This window comes from Lissotriton vulgaris, chromosome 4_1 (assembly GCF_964263255.1).
Source record: "Lissotriton vulgaris chromosome 4_1, aLisVul1.2, whole genome shotgun sequence".
Lineage (NCBI taxonomy): Eukaryota > Metazoa > Chordata > Amphibia > Caudata > Salamandridae > Lissotriton > Lissotriton vulgaris.
In genome coordinates this window covers 1,371,454,011-1,371,473,147 of record NC_141691.1, presented here as the reverse complement: position 1 = coordinate 1,371,473,147, position 19,137 = coordinate 1,371,454,011, and the positions used below count along the sequence as shown (strand labels likewise).

Genomic DNA, 19,137 nt, shown 5'->3' with positions numbered 1-19,137 from the left:
CTCAATTTCATGTATTAGAACAGACTCAGCCCGCATAAGAAACGCGTCCAAGGTACCGGTTAGACCTGCCAACTTGGCGTGAGTCTCCCTTCCACTTTTGGCTGATGTGCCTCAGATGTTTTGCTGGTGTTAGCTGCTCAGGGAACTGTGCCACTGCCAATCAGTGCCACAGTGCAAGTGCTCCCAATGTAAAGTGTATATATATATAATTGATTTCCATGACTGGCTTATTGGATTTACTTTCAGTCCCCAGTAAAGTGCCAGGGCTTGTAAATACCGATACGGCTAGTGGGACTGCAGCGCAGGTTGCGCCACCCACAGAACCCGCCTTGTAAAATGTGTCAAGGTCTGCCACTGCAGAACCTGCGTGCAGTCTGGTACTGTCATGCTGGCTGGGTAGGTGCACACACTTGCCAGCCTCTAACCCTTCCCTTTACTGCATATAAGTCACCCCTTTGGTAGGCCCACGGGTAGGGTGCATTGTAAACATAAGGTAGGACAAGCCATGATGTGTGTGGCATGTCCTAATAGTGAAATACAGCCATTCTCGTTTTTCACTATTGCAAGGCTACCTGTTCTCGTAGGCCAGAATGGGCTGCTGGATTATAACACTCTATAATCCCACTAGACTCAGGGAACATGGTAATAAGTCAAGTTTAGTATGCATGAACTCAGAATAATAAAATACTTCTTTTAGTAAAGTTTATTTTAATATCCTGTGTTTGCAAATGCTACTTTTAGAAAGTTAGCATTTGCTTGCCTAACCATCTCGGCTGCCTCTGCTCTTATGTGTATTTGCTGTCTGGTTTGTGTGAGTGACAGAGCTGGGGGAAGACAGGTGGTGAATAGAAAGATTACACCAGGATGGGTGGGGGGAGTGCCCCTTGACTCTAAATAGGTCTGTGCTCTGCCACCTCAATGCCGGCTCCGCCCCCTTGGGAGCGGCTGACGACTGTGCCCTACACCTTGTAAGAAGAGAGGGGAAGACAGTCAACAGAGTACTCCTGGACTGTACTTGTCATCACAATGCTGGCTCCACATCCTGCGAAGCATCTGCAGGGTCTGCCGTGCTCACTGAAAGGAAAACCCAGACTTCGCAAAACAAAGTACTCAATAGCTGAGATGGACTATGCATAGGCCCCCCTGGCCGGGAAAGACAAAAAAACGGTGCATAAAAAGAGGAGCTCCGCTCCTACCAAATTAGATCCTGTTTTGACCACGAAGAACCTCTGCCCGACTAGAAGGACCAGGAGAAGCTGAAAGAGGAGACTGTCTCTGATCTGGGAGACTGGCCTGCAGTTGGTGCCTTCCTGAGAAAGGAGAGGAAAAGACCAGAAAGGACTTTGTAGACTTGTGCCTGAAACTATCTCCAAGGGCTTGATCTGAGCTTGCCCCCTGAACTGAACCCCAGGACCAGTGGGTTCAATTCTGCCTGTGCTCGTCTGCTGCTGGGCCCTTGTGTTCTATTCCCTTGCCGGAGGCGTGACTCGGGTGCCCTCGCCCCTCCTAAAGTCGTGTTCCCTGCGGTGGAGGAAGAAGTCAACAACTGCCACTCGTGCACCATCACAGGCCAGGACCCGGCCCCTCACCCAGTGATCACCGAGGATCCGTGTTGTGAGCCGTGGTCAAAAATCAGCGTGGATTTTGGGTCTTTCCCGGATGGATGACATACCCTGGTCCTGATTGACTCCTACTCACGATTCCCGGCCGTGGAGGTGGTGCCCTCCACTGCATTCACACACGTGAGAAAAGCCATGGAGAAGGTGTTCACCATGTTGGGCCTGCCGCAAGAGATAAGATCAGATAACGGCCCGCCCTTTCAAGGGAAAGACTTTCAGGCATACCTTACTGCAAGAGGCATTTGTCACAGAAAAATCACCCCGCAATGGCCCCAAGCAAATGGGGAAGTTGAGCGGTTTATGCGAACTCTGAATCGAGCACTTCAGATTGGGGTGGAGAAAAGAGAAGATGCTGAGGAATGTCTGTCCCAATTCCTAAGTGCATACAGGCAGACGCCTCACTCAACCACACGTTGCGCCCCGGCGCATCTGCTATTCAAAAAAGCGCCCAGAGACTGTGTGCCAGCCGCACCCGCGTGGTGCCCACCTGAACTAAATCCAAGTGCCACCCAGAATCGGAGAAGATGCACGAATGAGAAAGCCAGCCGGACCCGAAGAGCGCAGACCCAGTCCTTGGTGGTTGGTGACAAGGTAGTCTTCAAAAACAGACATCAGAATTCAAAGTTCGACACTGCTTTTGAACCCGAAGTGAGGGAGATCGTGAACATCCAAGGCACCATGGTATCCGCGACCAGAGGCACGAGAGCCGTGACACGGAACGTGTTGTGGTTCAAGCACATCCAGCAAAGGCGTGGAGATACCAGCCAACATCCATGGGTGCTGAGGACGAAGATCCTGGACAAGCTGACAACGAGCCACTGGTGAGCCAGCGGGAAGAAGAAACGACCCCGCCAAGACCGGAAGCGGAAAGGACCACCGATATGGAGAGCGCCCCAAATGAAGTTCCAAACCCACCTGAACGACACGAGGAAGGTGGAAACACGGAGAGCCGCCCACGCCAAAGATATCATCTCCGGCCAAATCCGACTCCCAGTCAGAGACTCAGGGACTATGCTTGGAAAGTGGGTTCGCCGAAGCGACTCCCGTGATTGAAACTATTGATCTGTGAGTTTGGAGGGATGTAGTAACGGAGCCACCCGGCCCGTTTACAGACGCACACACGCATGCACGCACCTCAGGGGCGGAGTAGCCCCTGGGTATAAATAAACGGCCGGAAGACCGCTCGGGGTCTTTGGCCCTAACCAGCAGAGAGTGTCCGTGTCATTTGTTCAGAGTAAAAGTTAGGCCCTACTACGTGGCATAGGTTGTCATAGCCCCAGCGTCTCCGATGCTACAGTGCCGATGGCTTACCGCGACTCAACGCCAAGGTCGCCTTCCTTTCAATATTGGCGTCCTCTCAGAACCTCCAGCGTTGCTGAGTTGAGCTGAGCCATACAAGAAAACAGCTACGGGAAGCTGCGGGAACTATAGAAACAGCCGTTGACAGCTGTGCTCAGCAATGGGAAGCGGGGGAGCGGGGAGAGCCTTACATAATCACGTACAGGCAGAGGAAGAGGCTCAAGGTTCAAGGGCTCACGAAGATTCAGCGGTGACAGCGGCCATCGCAGAGCAGCTCCTCATGGGCGGGGCATCTCTCGTCATGTTTTCATATAGCTTGCATTCGTATACACTTTCCAAGAGTTTATTTGCAACACTGACAGCATTTAGGCATAGTTGACTGGTTGGTAGGGGTGCATTGATATTCCCGGCCTGGTTACCACTGTTCCACAGAAGTATTTACTTGTGCTGTAGTTGTCACATATAATAATGCACTAAAAGTAGAGATCGTAGAACTTGAATTTATAAGAAGTCAAGTGTGGTGCAATGAGTTTTCACTCTAAACGTAGAGTAAATCTTTCTGTTAATAACATGCACAGGGATGTGTGTCTATCTGTGAATGGAAGGATATATGTAGTTTGAGGACATTGTGACATGAGGGGGCAGTGACAAAGATGTTGTAAGATAGAGGTGTGTTGAACTTACCTGACCTTATGTTAGGATTCCCTTAAACAGGCAGGCCATACAGCAAATCAGAGTACATTCTGAAGAGGATAAATTCCTTGAGAGAGGTGACAGATGGGTGAGAAGGAGGCTAATTCCAGGTCTATCACACGGGGCAGACGTTGCCACAATGTATTCTGGAAAATATCAGCTTCACCAACCCCCTATCATCTTGCCATTTCCTTTTTTACTCTTCCGTCATGCACACCTCCAGGTGCATCATGGGGAGAAGATGTTGGTTTAGAAGGGTGGCATGAAGGTGGGATTAGGTTCCGCCACCAAGGATAGGCTTTGCCATTAGCATCATGGAAAACGTCTCCTTCATCCTCTTTTCCTTCAAATCCACTCATCTTGCCATTTCTTTTCAAAATCCATCATGGTTCGTTCTTCCATTTACGACGCATTGACAAAGTCTGTGAGCTCCTGCCACATGGCCACATTCTTTGTCCCACTAATGGTGGTTGAAGGAAGGCGAGGTAGCTCCCTGTAGTGATTCGGCAAGAAGCTAATTACAAGTTCCTACTCAGTGACGTTCCTTTTCCTCTATAGTTGTGTGGGGTGCATCCTAGATGTTGGGGCTTCTGTCTGGCAACCAGAAAGATGGTCGCACAGTACAAGGGAAATGTGGCAGTGCTCATTATGTGGGCTCTATTTATTTGCTGCTGGACCTGATTTTTTTCAGTTATGAGTATATTTCCTCTGGAGATGGGGTTTTTCCTATTCTCTTCCATTCCTGGTTCTGGATAGGATTAGCAGAGATATCATTCTATATTCTGTAGAACTGTGCCTTTAAGCCTACATCCTAAATACATCCAGAAATTTACTAGTCGTAACTGTTTGGTCATACGTGTGTCTACTCTAACTCAAGTAAGGGAAGTGAAAACACATACTCCTATCACTGGACAGAAAAAAATCTTCCAGTCACGGTGAATAGCACCAATGTGTACATTTCTTCCCAGACGTAGGAGGAAATGTACATGTCATGATATCTCCGTTTGTACATGTCCCCATATAAATAGAACTTTTAGCAAATTTGGCATGTAAATCATGCAAGGAAAGTCATGTTAACACAGGATAAATACTTAAAAATGTTTTAAAAAGTGTACCTCCTTGTAACCCAGGAGTATTTCACATTAGTAACTTTGATTATAGCACTGGACTGAGTGCCATTTATTTGCTGGCTTTGAAAAACGAATTTAGAAACATTCATGAACAGCGCTTGACATTATGATGCAATTAGTGAAATTAGTGAACCAAGAGGCAAATAGAATGTCATGAGCCCTATGTGGCTCAGGCTCTTATTATAGATGAAACAGTGTTATCGTCTATTACCCCATGCACAACAGGGGTTTTTGTATAGCACCCATGTTGAACTGATGTATTACAAGGTACTCTCCGACAGGATGATGCAGGAAATGGAGGCACCATGAAACAAAGTAATTGCTGAGGATCACAACAGTTTATCCAGTAAGGAAGCTGCGATTGAGCACAGTCTTCCTGGTTTCAGATTGCGCAATTTCAGACACTAGATCAGTATCTTTTGGCCATTTTACTTCAAAGGTTAATGTTTTGAGTTCAGTTCTTTGAGATGCAATATCAGGACACTCTTAAAGAAATATCATGGTAAATGACATCTTTTTTATTTTTTAATATAAAAAAAATATTTTTATTGGATTTTCATGTTATAGCACAGCAAGGATCAGCTTTTTTATACATAGGAAAAATAAAAATACACATCTGAATTATACATACAAATCATAATGGTTGTTATCATACCGCCAAAAGTAAGTGAAAAGGAATTACAAAACATTACAGATTCTCCTTCCACGCTGAAATAGGCTCCCGGATACACTTCTCAAGTGTTCTCCCCTTCTTACCCATCCTCGCATAAATCCCTTTTTCGAGATTATACACTGAGATTAACCTGGCAAACCACTGTTGCAGAGTTGAAGACACTTTATCTAACCACGCTGTTATGATACACATTCGCAAAACCGACATAGCCATAAATAACAAGCATTTGCAATGCAATAGGTCTCGCATTAGGAAAGTTTGAGCTATTGGTATTGTAAATGACAATTTTTTTATTTATGTTTTGTTTTTGAAAATAGCGAAATTAATAGCTTTGTTATTTACAATGCTAATAGTTACAACTTTTGCAAATGTGACACCTATAGCATTTGTAATGCAATATGTGTTGTATTTACCTGACTTACATGTATTGATATTACAATTAACAATGGCTTTTAATTTTTAATAATGAATACTTCAATAAAATTATTGTAATTCATAATGGCAATAGCTTAAACTTTTGTAAATAACTTTTGTGATGATTATGTTCAGTGTATTTTATTGTGACGAAAATCCAAGAACAGAAGTGAAATATTAACATCTTTTTGTTACAATTGTAATAAAGCTTCAAACATTGAGAGAACATATTTGAACCAGTTGTTGTTGAATGGTTGCACAGATTGATGCTGTGGTGTCGCTGAGTGATGTTGTGGCGTTCAGTAATGCTGTGGTAGCACATAGTGATGTTGTGGTGCCCGAGTGATGTTCTGGTGCCCCTGAGTGATGCTGTGGTAGTGCTGAGTGATGCTGTGTGCTATGCTATGTTTTGTTTTGTTATCCTATTTTTTGTTATGCTCTGCTATCCTATGATTTGATTTGTTATGCTATGTTTTGTTGTGTTTTGTTACATTGTGCTATGTTTTGTTACGTTGTGCTATGTTTTGTTACGTTGTGCTATGTTTTGTTACGTTGTGCTATGTTTTGTTACGTTGTGCTATGTTTTGTTACGTTGTGCTATGTTTTGTTACATTGTGCTATGTTTTGTTACGTTGTGCTATGTTTTGTTGCGTTATGCTATGTTTTGTTACGTTATGCTATGTTTTGTTACGTTATGCTATGATTTGTTATGCTATGTTTTGTTATGTTATGCTATGCTATGCTTTGCTATCCTATGCTTTTTGTTATGCTATGCTGTGTTTTGTTATGCTATGCTATGTTTTGTTATGCTATGCTGGTGAGGGAGGGTGGGTGAGGGGAGTGTGAGTGGGGGTCAGGGGGTGTGAGGGTCAGGGGGTGTGTGAGGGTCAGGGGGTGTGTGAGGGTCAGGGGGTGTGTGAGAGTTAGGGGGGTGTGAGGCTCAGGGGGGGTGTGAGGGTCAGGGGGGTGTGAGGGTCAGGGGGTGTGTGAGGGTGGGGGGGTGTGAGGGTGCGGGGTGTGTGAGGGTGGGGGGGTGAGGGTGGGGGGGTGTGAGGGTGGGGGTGTGTGTGAGGGTGGGGGGTGGGTGGGGGGGTGTGAGGGTGAAGGTGTGTGAGGGTGGGGGGTGTGAGGGTGAAGGTGTGTGAGGGTGAAGGTGTGTGAGGGGGAAGGTGGGTGAGCTACAATCTGCACCAGGGACGGCATGGTAAAAAAGAATTGATGTGCCGCTGCTTGAAGTACACAACAATATTCTGGCAATGCTCAAGTCAAGAGTGACGTCACGCGTCATCTGTACACATGGCATGCTAGAGAGAATACAAATAAAACACTGCACACCATCTGTTACAGCGCAGCGCACCCATCTCTGGTGTAAGTTTGCGCTGCCGGAGATCATAGGTCTCCGATATACTGTCTGCGATGTAACCGGCATCCAATGATCGCACACATCAAAGGTCACGCTGCCAGAAACAAATAACACATTTCTATACTACCCACCATCAGGCGGCTGATGAAAATACACATCTCCAAGGCCCAGCAATGCAGGCAGGCGGGACACGCATTGACAATGCAGAACCCACGACATCCTATATAATGTGCATCACTGACTCGCACAGCGAGGAGCCATAAAGGACAAACATTACTGATGCACAAACAACCCAGCCTACTAGAAAGAATATGCAGCCTCCTTGTAGTCACGGTCAGAAAATGTGCACATATGAGAAGGCTGAGAGAGACGGAAAGCAGGGGAAAAAAAGAGACGGGCGAAAAAGAGACCGAGAAAGGGAGGCAAAGAAAGAGGGGAAAACGTGGAAGAAGAAGAAGGAGACGGAAAATCAGTATCGCGGGAGCAGGGCTTCAATAGGAGGGTGAAAAAGATATAGAGGCGTTTTAAGAGAGAAACGAGGAAACAAAAAATATGCACGATAAAGGGAAAGATTAACGGTAGGTGAGAGGGTGAAAACAAAGCCAGTAGGAAATCTGTCGCCAGGAGAAGGATCTCGCAAAACAGCCCAGTAAACCATGTGTCTGTTTATCTGGAATAAACAAAACGTCTGCTGGGTACGAGCACAGCGCACGACGTACTTTGAGCCTGAGGCTGCTCTGTGGTGGGGGATAGGGAGGGGCAGGTGTAAGAGGCAGGAAAAGCAAATGGCCACAAAGGAATGCAGGAAAAGCAGAAGCACTGGTTTAGCTCGGCCTTAAAAAAAAAAAAAAAGCTCTCGGCATTGCTGTGGCGGGGGCGTGCATTCCTTTCAAGTCTGATGCGGGGGGCGGGGGAGCGGCAGCCCTTGAAGTCTGATGCCAAGGCACAGACAAATGGTGATGTGGCTGGCGATGATGTGCACGCGCCCGGCTCACATGAACTGTACGCGATTTGCAGGTAGGTAGACTTTATGGACCGCTTACTACAATCTCGCCTATTCAATCCCTAAGGGGTAGAATAGGCGAGACCTAACAAAGTACACAAACACGACTTGAGCCATAACCATGTTAAACTTCCAAGGGGGGTGCGGGGGGGGGGACAAGAAACCTTACAAAAAGCACATTATCTCACTCTGGGAACCTGGACCTTCTGGGGTGCGAATACAAAACTAAACTCTGTGACTACTTCCTCTATCTAATAAACAGCATACACCACAACCCCCTTTACTTCCCATTTTTTCCAACAGGTCTGTTGTTGATCCGTGAATGCAAGAAACAATTCTAAAGCCATACTACAATCACTTGCCTTTCAGAGTAAAAAAAAATAGCTTGTCAGACCTTGTAACAGGGACAAAACCAATATCATGATTACGTCAATTCTGCTCATTTGTATTTTTTGCACATGAATGCGTAACAAGGTTTAATCTTCACTATCGTTATAATATCACTAGTTCTTTTTTTTCTTCTTCAGTTATACTTTCTCTGCTCTTTCGTTGCTGGCTTTATTTTTTTACCACTATTACGTCCGGTCAAGTAGGGCTTTAATGGAGGACGGCAGGAGAGGTTACCTGGCCGAGAAAAGAAGATAATTCAGCCTATTTTTTTTTTTTAAATAAGTCGCTAATAATTGAACAAAGTTGAACAGAAATAAAATTGCATTTGAAAAGTATGGAAAGCAAGAATGTTATCACAAGGCTGCTCTTTAAACCCCACGGGTTAAAAGATAAAAGAAAACATGTTGCGGAAACAAAACCATTAGCATCAATAGCGCGGTAAAAAACGAGGTGAGGACTTCAATTACATTCTTGTTCACTGATGGATATATATTGTGAATAACAAAAGATCCCAGCATAACCCTATCAACTAACTGTGGTGACAGTGAGCTGAGCTAATTACACCATTAAAGTGGACATTAACAGCAATGCCGCATACAAGACGTAAAACACCATGATATCCTCTGTTCACACATCTTAAAGGGAGTTTAGTGGGCAGCGAAGACTTTCGAGAACTTAAAGCGTGGCTGCTAATTCAAGCAACACATTTTGAAGATCAGCATGGTATTAAAGGAGCTGGAAAATAAATTGCCCCGCAAATAGAAGGAAGATAGCCCAGCAGACCTATACATTACAGCAAAGATAGGTAAATACCTTACGGTCAGAGGTTTGAAAACCACTGAAACTAAGCCGGTATTTCGTACAGGGTAAAGGAAATAAATACCAAGACTTCTGGGTACAATAAGATAGTTTGAAATATTGAAGTACTATCATCCTTTGGCCTAGTAACTACAAAAAGAAAGTCGACAGTTAAATGAAACGAGGAAAACCTACCAGATTAAAATATATGATTGAAAGTAATACAAGGCAGCAACACTGACAGACTTACAATCCCGGGCGGAAGTCAGGCAGGCCGGGGGCGGGACGTGAAGACACACCGGAAGCCCGGGCGGGCTCCCGTGAGGTGAGAGCCTCGCACGCACAGAAGGATGAGACCGCCGCCGCCTGCAACGAGCCCTCGCCTGGAGACGAGTACCGGTGAGTGGGGGCCTTTGCTGAGCTGCGAGGGCGGGGGGCATGTGTGTGTGCGTGGGGCTCTGTATGTGTGTGAGCGTGCGTGTGTGTATGTGTCTTGGAGTCTGTGTGTATGCGTGTGTGTATGCGTGTGTGATGACTGCGGGGGGGGGAGTGTGTGTGAGCGAGCGAGTGTCTGTCTGTGTGTATGCGCATGCATGTGTGTATGTGTGGGGATGTGCACGGCGCGGGAATTGCTGTGAATGTGGACGGAGCCGACGTGCGCGTGCACAAGGTCAAATCCACAGGCTAAAGCGCGTGGCACCCTCTTGTCCTAATCCCCCCGAAGTCGATGACTATAGTTGTCGAACTTGGACAGCATCCTATGGATGCTAGTCCAGCTCGACCTAAAAAGTGCTGTGATGGAAAAGGCTCGGAATCGCCGCTTACCCCAAGAATAATCCAAGTCGGTGTAAGGGAGATTTATATTCCTAAGGACCTATCCAGAAAGGCTTTAATAGCTTTATGCAGTGACTGCAGCTGAGAAAAGGTAGCAAAAGTATGAACTATATCTGCCTCCACACTATCACACTGGGGACAGCTAATACCTACAGTCCCCCCCACTGAGCTATCCTTGCAGGTGTATAGTACAAAGAATAAATTGTCTTGTATTGCTGAGCCTGAAGCCCAGCAGAGTACAGCATGGTCCGTCCCGATTCCAATGAATGTTTTTCTTCCTTGCTCGCTCAATATGCGTTCTCCGTTGCGTGGTAACGACTTACCGTGATTCTGTGTTCGCCGCCTCGATTTTCTCTCCCGTTTGCGTGCGCCACGAGGTTTGGAATCCGACCGCACAATCCCGCGAGACTGTGCGAATGCGAACAAGTCATTCAGACGCACAAACATGTCATTCGGACGCCCTATCTTCCTTCCGGCTCAGTGTTGGTAAGATCGCATTCCCGAACACGCATGAACTACAATCTGGCACAGAATATCTCTGGAGCACGATAAAACCTTCTCGAAAATGATCATTTTGCTCAGAAAAACCCCTCAGATTGTGATTTGGCTGTAGTCTTTTGTGCAAGGAGTCCTCTTTTTTTCTACTCTTTTTTTCAAGAGGAAGGAAGTGCCCCTGAGTCTTCAACTTCCTGTTCCTATCCAGCAGGCTCCTCACAGTGCTTTGTCCATGTGCTGTTCACTTTCGTTTGGATTTGGAGCTGGAAGGATCACTTTTTGTGTATGTCTGCTGTATCATATCATTGGATTGGATTTATTGAGGACTTTTGGATTTGAAATTTTATTTTACAAGTAAGTTGGAGAATTGGTGTACATGTTTGTTTGATTGTTTTTTTTTTTACCTACAGTTTTCTGGGCTTTTCATCCTTTTTAAGAATTATTGTTGTGGGGGACCTGTACTTTCATGACGGGCCAAGTTGTATTTCTTTGAAATTTCAGCCAGTAGGCCCAGAGGTATTTATTTATTTATTTATTTATTTATGATACTTGTTAAGCGCGCGGGACATCTGAACTGCGATTCTGATTTAGTCAGGTGAAGATTTACTGGCAGGGAATTCCAGAGCCTTTAAGTAACCACCGCAAATGCTCTATCACCTTTTCTAGCTCTATGGAATCGGGGGGAGCAGGAGACTGAGGTGGTTAGATCTGAGAGCAAGTGATGAATGGACTAGCTTCAACCTTCGTCTGAGATACCCCGGACCTTTCCCGTTCAGAGCCCTGAAGGTAAGTACCAGGGCTTTAAACTGGATTTGGGAGGATATTGGCAACCAGTGAAGGTTCTTGAGGTGAGGGGAGATGGAATGGCGCTAAGGGACCTTGCATATCAGCTGGGCCGTAGCATTCTGAACGATCTGCAACCGTTGTAGGAGATAGGCTGGAACTCCCACGTAAAGGCTATTAGTATAGTCCAAGTGTGAGGTAATGAGGGCATGGACTATAGTCTTCATAAAGTCCATTGGCAGGTAGGGGGAGATCTTTTTTATTATGTGCAGTTTGCCAAAGCAGGCAGAAGTCACTTTATGAATTTGGGTCTTATAGGATAATTCTTTATCAATTTGAAAGCCCAGATTGTGCGCAACTTTAACAGGGGATGGGGGCGGATTCAGCTCTGCCGGTCACCACTTGGATGGCTGCAGGGGGGCTGCTTGGTTAAAAAAATAGCACCTCCGTTTTGTCGGTGTTGAGCTTCAAGGTGTTATTAGTTATCCAAGATACAATGTTGGAGAGACAGGTTTTAAAGTTCTCAAGTTCGTGGTCAGAGTGGTCTCTAAAGGAGAAAATTAGCTGTGTATCATCAGCATATGAGACCACTCTGACTCCATATGCCTCTATCACCTTTGCCAGGGGTGCTAAGTAGACATTGAAAAAAGGGGACTGAGAGCCGACCCTTGAGGGACTACACAGCTTAGGGTTTTTTTTATCTTTGGACATGAAGGGTCGACACCACACCTGCTGTGTTCTGTCCATTAGGAATGATTTTATCCAGGCCAGAGGGGTGTCACAAATCCCTCTATTATGGAGGCTATCCAGCAGTATGGAGTGGGAGACGGTATCAAAAGCCGCGGACAGATCGAGGAGCACCAACATGGGTACCTCGCCTATGTCCACGCTCTCCCTTATGGTCTCCGTGACTTCCAGTAGTGCTGTCTCCGTACTATATCCGGACCTAAATCCGGATTGTGAGGTGAGTCATGAAGAAGGTCATTAGACTCCAGATAGTCAGAGAGTTGTTCTTGTACGATTTTTCTAGAATTTTTGCTGGTTTGGGGAGAACTGATATGGGACGATAATTACTGTACACTGCAGGGTCAGCCTCTGACTTCTTTAGAAGAGGGATCAGTGTGGCTTGTTTCCATGCTGCTAGGAAGTGGCCAGAAAGAAGGGAGGCATTCCATATTGCAATTACAGGTTGGAAGATAGTCGGTGCCACGGACGTGAACACCTGGGCGGGAACTGGGTCTAGCGGGGAACCTGACTTACACCGCTGGATTTTTTGCAAGGCCATATCCAGTGAGATAGTTTTGAAGGCACACAGCATCATTTCACTAGAGGGGATGAGGATTTGGGGTAAGATCTCCTCGCTGGACCTTTCACAGAATTAAAAGAGGAAAAGATGTCAATAACTTTTTCATGAAAGAAGCCGGAGAGACCATCACAGAGCTCTTGACTGGCTTTAATAGGATGAGTAAGAGCCGCTGGTTTGGTGAAGTCTTTCACAATTTGATATAATGTTTTAGCTGAGTTATCAGCAGTGTTAATTTTATTAGTAAAATATTCTTTCATGGTAGTCTGTTTAATTTTATGAAACTTTTTTAGAGCCATTTTGTATATTGCTTTAGCAGCAGTGTCATAGGTGCGACGCCATAGGGGTTCCAGCCTTTTACATTTGCTTTTTTCTTCCTGCATAGTCGGTTTAGTTCGGGCCAATGAAAGGGTAATTAGAGCGGCAATGGTATCTACATCTGTGGAGAAGTGCAGGTTGAATTTCTCGACATATGCATTCAAGTCGTTCGCGAGTTGCCAGTTCCAATTAGTCAGTGTGGGTTCAAGCGTATCGCACGTGACTTTATACCACTTTCTCCCCAGATTCTTCGTCCTACATTGAAGAGTCGGGGGAAAAAAAGTATTCAAGTTGAATGGGATTAAAAAGTGATCTGACCAAGTCAGAGGGAGTGGTACTAGGGTAGTAAGGCCTGGTAGGTTTGAAAAAATAAGGTCCAGGGTATGAACCGCTATGTGGGTTGGGCCAAGTACTTTCTGGTCAAGATTTATGCCCGCTAGAGTTTCCACCAGGGACCTTGCCTTTACACACGTGCTATCATCAATATGCAGATTGAAATCACCCAAAATGGTGAAGTGGGGGTGTTTTAAGGATAAGTCTGCAAGGGTCACTATGGTTTCAACCTTGTTTCTGGGGTGTCTGTTGAATTTCAAGTTTTTAAACATCATGGATGGCATTGGATTGAAATGCAATTTGTGTTTTTTTGGAGTGGAATTTCAGTTTTTGGCTGTGTGTTAATTAAATAGGGGCTTTTCAGCCAATAGATAACCCTAGAAATGCATAGACTTAGTGTAGGCCTGCTTGAGTTCATTGTATGTACTTTCTGTGAGTGGCCTGGCCAAGTGGTGGTGGCCATTTTGTGGGACCAGCCACTCTGCATTTGCCATGGGCCTCAAAGCTTGTGGCCTACTCTGCCCGTAGGCCGAGAGGTACTCATCATCTGTCATCATGGGTGCATGAAAGTTAAACAACTATTTTTGTGTTGTCTGTTGAATTTTAACATCATGTAAGGCATGGATGGCTTTGGATTTATTTGCAAAATGTGTTTTTGGGGTGGATTCTCAGTTTTTGGATGTGTGTTAAATAAATAGGGCTTTTCTGCCAGTAGTACTTTTGGTAACTTTGCACAGCGCGACGACGCAAACTTACAGTTTTTGTCTTTTTCGCTCGCTCAATCTGCGTGTTCGCACAAGCGATAACGACATTTTATACAGTTCGGGATGCCGAACACGCCGAATTTGCAATCTGGCGAGCAATATGTCTCGAGCTTCATAAAACCTTCTCAAAAATGATGATTTTGTTCATTTTGCTAAAAAAACTCCTCAGGCTGTCATTTGGTTGTAGTTTTTGGAGCATGGAGTCATTTTTCTGTTTTCAATTTAAAAAGAGGAAGGAAGTTCCCCAGAGACTCCAACTTCCTGTTCCTGTCCTTTGTATGTACTTTCTTGTTTTGGGTGGGCTGACCATGTGGGTGGTGGCCATTTTGTGAAGCCAAGCATTGTGCTTTTGCCATTGGCCTGCACTGCCTGTCTTCTTTTTTTTAATGTTGCTGTGGGTGTCCAGGCCATGTGGTGGCAGCCATTTTGTGGGACCTTCCACTGTTCTTTTGCCATAGGCCTCCAAACTTGTGGCCTATTCTGCCAGTTGGCCCAGACTCCCAGCGGTATTCATCGGCTTTGCTTGATGTAACTGTTTCTATGTTGTCTGTTGAATTTAAACATCATTTAGGGCATGGATAGCATTGGATTGAATTCCAAAATGTGGTTTTTGGGGTGTAGTTAACTTTTTGGATGTGTGTTAATAAATGCTTTTGTTGCATGTGTACGTGTTGTTGTGTAACTTTCCAACCTTTTTAGCCATGTGGATTTTCTTGTTTGCATTGAAGCTGTGATGTGTAACAGGCATCCTCCGTTGTCTGGCCATATAGAGGTATAAAGATCAAGTAAAGAAATTCCTTTCTGTGTGTTACAAATCATAAACCAACATTTTATTTTCAAAACACTATTTGTTTAGACCAGTTTCTATCAACATTTATAGCCCTATGCATAACATTGTAATCAAAACATAAAAATGTATGTATCTTAATACTATTTATTAAAAGAGGTTTCAAGTTAGATACAGGTTCGTTTAGCAATTCATAAAAAACAAACATCCATATATCTCATAACAACATTTGGTTCAATTTATATAAATTTCACAGTAAATCAAAACATATTACACAATACATCATTACAATAAAAATATAAAAATCCGTATGTCGACGCGTTTCGGTGCTTCGTTTTTTTAGAACACCTTCCTCAGGACGGTATGGGTTAAAAACATCAATTCTTGTTTCTAAAATTAAATACATACAATACTACTTGTATATGAAAATGACTACTTATTACTAAAGTGCTGCGTCGAGCCAATCAGAAAGGAATACCATGCAGCATATCATTCTTAGCATGTTTACTAGACAGGAGGGACAGTACGAATGCAACCACCCAATAGCACGTTGGCTAACATGTTAGTGCTGGACCTACTCCCTTTTTCTTTTTTTGAAGGGGTGGGTTTACTGTAATTTGTGACAACCATTTGCCCAAAATGGAAGGTTCCCCACTGCTACTATTTCGTCAGAGTTGCTGTTCCAGCACTACATCACGACGTGCTGGAATTGCTTGGAAAAACCTTAAAACAGAGTGCTGTTCAGAGTATCCACCTGACAACAGACATGTGGACCAGTTGCCAAACCACTGATTACATGTGCATTACTGCACACTGGATCTCTTTTTCGGGTGTTAGAGAAAAGATATCTGCAGGCGTTGACACTGCTGAGATTTTTCATGACACTCGCAAACATGCAACCGTAGCCATGTTTGCTATGGAGAAATCTCATACTGCTGGAAACATTTTGGATGAGTTTAACAGAAAGGTCCTTGAGTGGCTGCGACGAAGGGGGCTTAACATTCGTTTTGTTGCCAGGGACAATGGCAGTAATGTAGTAAAGGCCATGAAAGATGGGGGCTATTTCAGGGTCCCGTGTTTGGCACACTGCATTAACATTGTTGTTCAAGACTTCCTGAAAAATGAAAGCAAAGTCAGCAACTTACTGACCACCTGCAGAAGAATATGCACACATTTCAACCATTCTTTTAAAGCCCGAAAGCAGCTGAGGGTAATTCAACGTGAGCATAAAATGCCAGTCAAAGCACTCATCCAGGAGGTACCAACACGTTGGAACTCAACTAATTACATGCTTGATCGTCTGTTTGAGCAGTACATACCGCTTAATGCTTATGCCATGACAAGAAGATTAGGGAATCCTACTGTGAAAGCCATGACCGTTGAGATGGGGCAATGGGACCTCGTTAATTGCCTGACAGAGATGATATTTTCTTTTGAGGTCTTCACACGTGCAGTCAGAAGGGAAGACTGTACTATGGGCCAAGCTATACCATTGTTGTACATGCTAGAGCAACAGCTGAAGGAGGTGTCTGAAATGTACGAAGGTGTGGAAGACAAAGTAGACGCATGTTATTTGGCGAACGCCTTAGCCGTTCGCTTATCTGAAAATACCAGGATTCAAAATAAGATTGTGTCACATCGACATTACATTACTGCCTCAATTTTGGATCCACGGTACAAATGATTTCTGAACAGTAATGCAGTATTTCTGTTTTCAGAAGTGGATGTTGCCAAGTACAAAATTTTAATAGCTGAGGAAGCCACTGATTTAGAAAACAAAATGCTCTCAATTAGAGGCCTGACAGTGCCACCCCAGGAAAGAGCAAGTACTACAGGGCATCCAGAGTCAAGTTCTACTTCAGAGCCTGAGAGCAGTGCGTTTGCTTCCCAGCAGTCACCAACACTACCAATAATAACATCAACAACAGCACCAACAGGATCAGAATCATCAGACACAGCAAACCAAATGATAACTGATAGGTTTCTACATAAAGGGATGGGTAAGTCCATTGCTGATGCAAAGTCAAAAGAGGCCAAGCAAATCGGAGCACCCCTGAACATTGAGCGTATGGTCCAGGCCTATCTGGATGACACAATAGAGGTCTTCATAGAGCAAAGCCCATTGGTGTATTGGTATGGGAAAAGAAGCCAATGGTCAGTGCTCAGCACGCTGGCGATAAAGTATCTGGCTTGCCCTGTCGCAAGTGTCTCTTCTGAGCGTGTTTTCAGTGCTACTGGTGCCATTGTAACTGTGAAAAGGACCAGTCTCTCACCCAAAAGCGTGGAGAAGTTAACCATGATCAAAATGAATCAGCACTTCATACAACTGGATTACAAAATACGTCAATCACAGCAGGAAGAGGAGAGCGACCCCGAAGACATAAGTAGTGGGTCACATGACCTACTTCTGTCTGAACCACCTGATTTTGAGGACAGACTCCTCTTCCCCGACAACTAGGCTTTCACATTGTTACTTTCTTCCTTCCTTTATTTGTGTGTGTGTATATATCTGCCTTTCTGGTTCAAATCAAACCACAACAAATGCATCAGCACCGTCTCCTATTTTTATGTACCTATTGAAGTTGCACGTCTGTGCATTTAACTGTCCACTCCACTCCTCAGAGTCCTGCTCCATCTTCCTGACTCGCCCTGAATACATTTCCATCAAACCAGACATTGGATGGAGATGGAGAATAGTACAACATTGTAGCCTCAAACAGTCCCTCCATAATAAGTTAAATGTACATGGCTATAGCCATCTTCTGGTTTGTTTCCAAGCATTAACTCATCACTATCCTAAGGCTACCGCCTCTGTCTTCGGGCACCCACAGCTCTTCACTGTCAGAACTTGAGCAAGCATCCGAGAGTAAAGTAAACTCGTCATCAATTTCAGAAGGCTCGGCATCTCTGATCTGACAGCCAAAGAGAAGAGCAAGATAGGTATATGATTAACGAATGATGCCATGCATTGCATTGGATGTAGTAAATATTCAAAGTAAAAGTGACTCAAGTAACAGTCAGTGTTTCCTTGTTGTTTAATAACCACATTGTACTCCTACTTCTGCAGGTGCAGTCTGGACTTACTTAATCGGAGTCACTCACTACAGACTGAGTTGGTGTTGGACAACACCTACACGTAACACACCATGATGATGACCATACTATCTTTGCACGCAGTCAGTCAGTTGGATCTGAAATGATTGATGGAATACCTGCATTTCATGAACTGGCATAAAAATTAAAAGCAACAATTCAACAAGAACCACAGAAGACCTAGGCAACATGTCCTTGCAGTGGTGGAGTCGAATAGTGGTATGATGACTGACAGTTGCGCATTGATTTAGTCACTTGATTTGGAAAATGCTAGGTTGCTGTTTTATCATTTTGTCTGGCTCTGTCAAAATTGAAGGTAAATGGAGTTTGGGTCATGGCCCGGTGCCGTGGGCCTGTTCTTCTGTGCTGGCTCCTGTCCTGTCCTGTTGTTCTTGTCTTCTTGCACTACACTGTACTTGAAGCTTTTTTTTAATTCATTTATTTTTCAATGCTCCTTTTGTTTTTCCATCTACACTTACAGACCGGCCTTTACCCAGTGCTATTATACTTGGAGCAACAACTCACACTTACCTTACTAATACGCATCAGCCAGCCAGTGGCACCCAAGAAGGATGTGCAGGGTCACTGTCACTGTCCATGGAAGGGAGGACCAAGATTAATGACGAGATGCAACTCCACAATTGGACCTGGATAATACAGTAACTTTAGTATCATATTCATCATTTAAATAATTTGATTCCTTTTTTCTCTTCAATCATTTTACGACTGTGTGTTGTTGTATTGTTGTTTATTTGCTAATTGAGCCATACAACTTTTTTTGAATTTTCTTTGCTAGCTTTCAGCCCGGTACAGCAGGTAATTAGGGTAGACAGGCAAGGCAAATTTCATATAATACTACTTCCCTGTACTGTCTAATTGTGTAGTAGTAGTTAAGTACTACTCATTAACCATCAAGTTATCTTCATCATGCATGCATTTCCTTTTTGTCCCTTTATAGATTTATTGGATAGTGGATCATCGTCATCTTCAAAGATTGTTTAACTTTTGTTGTCTCCATGCGTACTGTTTTTCTTTGTCAAACTTT

At 44.4% G+C, this 19,137-nt stretch overlaps 1 pseudogene; it reads left to right on the top strand.

Moving 5' to 3' along the window:
• Nucleotides 1-2,392: 2,392 nt before the first annotated feature.
• LOC147723997 (zinc finger BED domain-containing protein 4-like) lies at nucleotides 2,393-17,457 on the top strand (annotated as a pseudogene).
• Nucleotides 17,458-19,137: the final 1,680 nt, after the last annotated feature.